Source organism: Solanum verrucosum, unplaced genomic scaffold (assembly GCF_900185275.1).
Source record: "Solanum verrucosum unplaced genomic scaffold, falcon-dt-bn FXZP01000052.1, whole genome shotgun sequence".
NCBI lineage: Eukaryota > Viridiplantae > Streptophyta > Magnoliopsida > Solanales > Solanaceae > Solanum > Solanum verrucosum.
In genome coordinates this window covers 807,988-813,166 of record NW_026020193.1, presented here as the reverse complement: position 1 = coordinate 813,166, position 5,179 = coordinate 807,988, and the positions used below count along the sequence as shown (strand labels likewise).

Here is a 5,179-nt window from a genome sequence, read left to right as displayed (position 1 = left end):
CCCTTGAGTCAAGTTGTTCATGCCCATAACTTCCGCATTAACTCCATCAGTTTAGTATCTTTGAAAGGAGTAGTATCTTCAATTTCTAAGTCTTGAGTATCGAGTTCCTAACATTTCCGAGATTATAATCCTTATCATGGGACTATTACCTATTGCCCATGAGGTCCATAAGTTGAGTTGTTCATGCCTATAATTCCGCATGAACATTATAAGTCGAACAATCTTAAGATGAGAAGTATCTTTGAGTCCTTGAGTTGAGTAGTTCATGCTCATAATGCCGTAATGAAACCTTTGAATTAAGCATTCTTGAAATTAGTAGTATCATTGAAGTTCTTGAGTTCCAAGTATTTGAGTTTTATCTATGGTTATTGAAAACCTTGCATTAAGTCGTTCAAGTCCATAATTCGGCGTGAACCATATTTTAAGAAGTCTTTTACAAATGTTTAAACTTTGTTTTAAGACTTAAGCTTTGAAGTTGAGTAAAGAGTATGAGTAAAGTTCATTTTCTTTAAAATGATATATGGGAACTAAGTATTCCAAGAGTAAATGTTTTCACATTTAAGATGAGAGGAAACTGAGATTTCCAAAAGAGTTTTGAGCAAGAAAGGGAACATCGATTCCAAGAAAGCTTTTAAGCTAAGTTTTTGAGTAATTATCTCAAACTAAAGAAAGAGTTTTGTTTTTACAAATATATGAGCTAAGTATATTTTTGTAGTAGTATTGAGCATCGATATGGGGGCGAGTTTGAGTTCAGATAAGTGACGTCTCCATAAACCATGTAGCCATCATGGGTAATAAAGGATCATACTTTATAGATGACTCCTTAAGATGCTTTTATCATAAGCTAGTGAATCCACTAAGTTAAGTGTTCTATATGACGATAAAGTATAGGACAGTTCTGGAAGCGTGGAAAAGACGTTGTATCACCACTTAGGCTCATAGTGGTGGTTGTCGGTTGGAGAAACTCCCACAAAAACTATATTACTTTATTATATAAGTAAAGTTGAGTTTGTTATTGCATTTTCTTTAACGAACTAAGTTGTTTTTACTGTTTTATAAAGTTTTCCATATATTGCATGTGCATTGTTGTTTTATATTGAGTTGAGTACCCAGAGTCGAATATCATATCTTTGAGTTGAGTATCTTTTATCTGAGTTGAGTATCTTATCCTTGAGTACTTCTGAGTTGAATATGTTTGAGTAGTTTTTAGTATCCTTGAGTTTTTGTTAAGTTGAGTAAGTTTGAGAAGAGGTAAGTATGTTTCCTTTTATCAAGTTTCAAGCTTATGTTTATGTTTTAGAATTCCCTTACATGCTCGTACATTCCACATACTGAGCCATTTAGCCTACATATTTTCATGATGCAGACACAACTATTCGGGATCATCAACAGGAGATTCGTTGATACATTCGGGAGTTCGAGTTAGCTATGGTGAGCCTCCTTGTTTTCGGAGGATTTCATTTATTTTATTAATTTTTTTAAAGACTTAAGTTGCCTATTTTATGGCGAGTCGAATATATTATTTTTATTCTAAGTTGTTCATTTGATTTAAAGTTTTGAAAAGTTGAGTTTATTGAATTTTATTTAGTTTTAAGCTTTTGCATGCTTAAGTTAGTCTTCCGCTTGTAGTCAGCCAGGATGAGGGTTCGCTTGGGGACCGACAATGGATCTTGAGTGCCGACCACATCCAAGGTGTAGACTCGGGTCGTGACAAGAATAGTAAAGAAGAAAAGAAAACAACAGGTCATGATGAAATGTAATGTTAAGTTGTAAGATTTTGTGTGGAGAGACGCGGTGGTTGGAGGCATGAAGAACATAAGTATTGTGCCTAATAATTTGTCAAAACCATTCTGAAAGTACCCTTTAACTACACTACAATGCATTTCATAAGTATGCGGATGTTTTAGATTGAGTTTGAAGGAATAAAAATTTGTAATGAGCGTGAAGGTGAAATTCAAATTATTATGAATAGTGGAAAATATATTTTAAGCGATATAAGGTAAATAAGATTGATTATTCAAAGTGAATATACCCTGTCAATTTACTAGGGATGGTTATTTATATATTTTTTTACAGGATTTTGTTCTTGATATTCATTAAGGTTGGTGAAAAGGTCAATCCAACTATAAGAGCATTCATGTCTATTTCGCCAAATGAAACTGATACAACAAAAAAAATTGAATGTATTTAATTGATTTCTATATCTTTTGTTTTCTTGAACTAAGCAGTATCAGAATTTATAATTAAGTAAATAAAAGTGTGTCTTCTCTAAAACTTAATTTTTTTAGATGAAATATACAATCACATATTTCAACATCAGAGCTGACAAAAATACTATTCTTGAGTACTCTCACCCTATAAAAATACTATAGTGTAGGTAGATAATATATATGTATTATATGTTGAATTTTTTTCTTCATGTGCTTACTTCTTTATATTCTAATTTTAAATTACGTTATCATGTTTCTGATTATTTTTTAAAAATAATAATTTACAATCGAATATGTATATATGTCATGCTTTTGGATCTTTAATTTGTTAGCACACGACATAGCTAATAATAAACATATTACTTACTATTATTCTGTATTTTTGTTTCTTGATCTAAAGTATTATATACTCATGCATTTCTTGCGTCATTTTTTTTTACTGAATGATAAAAATGATTAATAAGACATTCTAGTTGCTATCATTATGTTTTTTATATTTTTTAGACTAAAGTACTAATGCATTTCTTGTATTTTTTACTAAATAATAATGATGACTCTCGAAACAACAAACATGTCATTCTTTTGTATTTTTAATTTGCTAGCACACGTTATATCTGATAATAAAACATACTAATTGCTATCATTATGTTTTTTTTCTTAGACTAAAGTACTCATGCATTTCTTGCGTTTTTTATTGAATAATAATGATGATTCATTGTAAAATAAAAAATATCATGTTTTTGTATCTCTAAATTGTCAACACACGTTGTATCTGGTAATAAAACTTACTATTTGCTATCATTATATTTGTTTTGTTACTTACTATAAAGTATTCATGCATTTCTTGTTTTATTTCTTGCTAAATAATAAAGTTTATTTTTGGAATAACAATAAATCCAGATACTTCTTGGAGCTTCTAGAAAGTTTGAGTAAAATATAATTTGATATTTTTTTATTTAATAAATATTTATATAAATCTCAAAACTTAATAGTTAAGGTAGATATTTAAAGAAATATGATAAATTTTCTAGATTTTTTTTATATCTAGAACCATCTATTTACTAGTATAAATATGTGTGACCTTAAGCAGTTGTAACCAAGCCAGTTCAAAAACACCTTATTCATTAATAAAGTTCTCCTACCCAAAATCCTCATTCTCCTTCATGGATACTTCTCTTTTCACCACCCAAAACATGAAAACTTTGAAGAATGAAAAGTCTCATGTTATAGCACTATTCCCAGGACAAGGCCAAATTAATCCATGTCTTCAATTTTCCAAACAATTAATAAATTTAGGCATTGGAGTCACTTTAACCACGAGCCTATCCGCTTTCAGTAAAATAAAAAAACTCCCAAAATGTTGAAGGGTTAAACTTTGCTCCTTTCTATGATGGCAAATTCCAGTGAAGTTCAATTGATGAGTTTTATATGTTCTATTCTTCTGTAAAGTCCCTTGGGTCAAAATTCATTTTCAATTTGATCCAATCAAATGCAAAAAATGGTACCCCTTTTTCACATGTCATATACACTATTATCAGGAAATGGATTGGTTTAGTGGCCAAAAAAATTAATATTCCATCTACATTATTTTGGATCCAACCTGCCACAGTTTTTGATGTTTACTATTATAGATTCACAGACTATTCTAATTATTTCAAAAACTGTGATGCTAAGGATAAAATAATAGAGTTACCAGGATTGCCACCACTTAGTCCAATTGATTTTCCTTCTTTTGTGTTTGATAATGTGGAGAGTTCCAACTGGGCAATTAAGTCTATTAAAAGGCAAATTGAAATGTTGAGTAGAGAAGAAAATCCAAGAGATCTTGTGAACACTTTTGATGCTTTGAGAATTCTAAAGAATGTGACTATGGTGGGAATTGGGCCTTCAATATTTCTTGATGATAATACTTTTCGAGCTGATATGATTGAGATTAGTTTGAAGAATTATATGGATTGGTTGAACTCAAAGGACAAGGGATCAGTTATCTACATAGCATTTGGTAGTTACTCTGAAATATCAAGTCAATCGATGGAGGAGATTGGTCACGGATTGCTAAAATGTGGGAGGCCATTTTTGTGGGTGATTAGGGAAGGACAAGACAGGGATAACATGGAGGACAAGTTGAGTTGCGAAGACGAACTTGAAAAGCAGGGGAAGATAGTCAGTTGTGCTCTCAAGTGGAAGTTCTAAAACACCCTTCTGTTGGTTGTTTTTTGACTCACTATGGATGGAATTCAACTTTAGAGAGCATAACATCTAAGGTACCTATCGTGGCATGTCCACTCTGGAAATATCAAGTTTGTAATGCAACACTCATTCAAGATATTTGGAAGAATGGTGTTAGAGTTAATGTTAGTGAAGGTGGTTTCGTGGAAAGAGATGAGTTCAATAGATGTATCACGATCGTTATGGAGGACGGTGAAGAAGGGGAAGAATTGAGAAGAAATGTGAAGAAGTGGAGTGATTTAGCTAAGGAAGCAATGAAGAAAAATGGTACATCAAGTGGGAATCTCAAGGCTTTTGCTAATGAGATTTTACTTGGTCATAATGAGTACTAAATCACTCACGAATAGATGACTTCAATAAAATAGATAGTAATCAATTAGTCTTTTTAAGAGTTTGTTCTTCGTTTTAAAAAAATAGTGAATATCTTCGAAATTATTCATAATGAAATAATTTTCTTTGTTTCTAAAATAATTAATTAATTTCTTTTTCACTTTAAATTTTTATTTTTTTTCATTCATTAATTTCTTATCTTTTCACTTTTAATTATTTTTAGAAAATTCTGTTAATTTTTTTTTAAAAAAAAAGTGTCCTTTAATTTATTTTTATTTTTTAAAATTAAAAAAAAATTACACACGTGACAGACACGTGTGTACAAACATAACAAATTTATTTGGTAGAAGGTGTCACGTCAGCACAAAAAGTGCACGAATGATAGAAAAAAATTTGTTCGAGGGATAATA

At 30.7% G+C, this 5,179-nt stretch overlaps 1 pseudogene; it reads left to right on the top strand.

The window, feature by feature from the left end:
* The first annotated feature begins 3,373 nt into the window (after positions 1-3,373).
* On the top strand, positions 3,374-4,771 carry LOC125829417 (UDP-glycosyltransferase 75C1-like; annotated as a pseudogene).
* Positions 4,772-5,179: the final 408 nt, after the last annotated feature.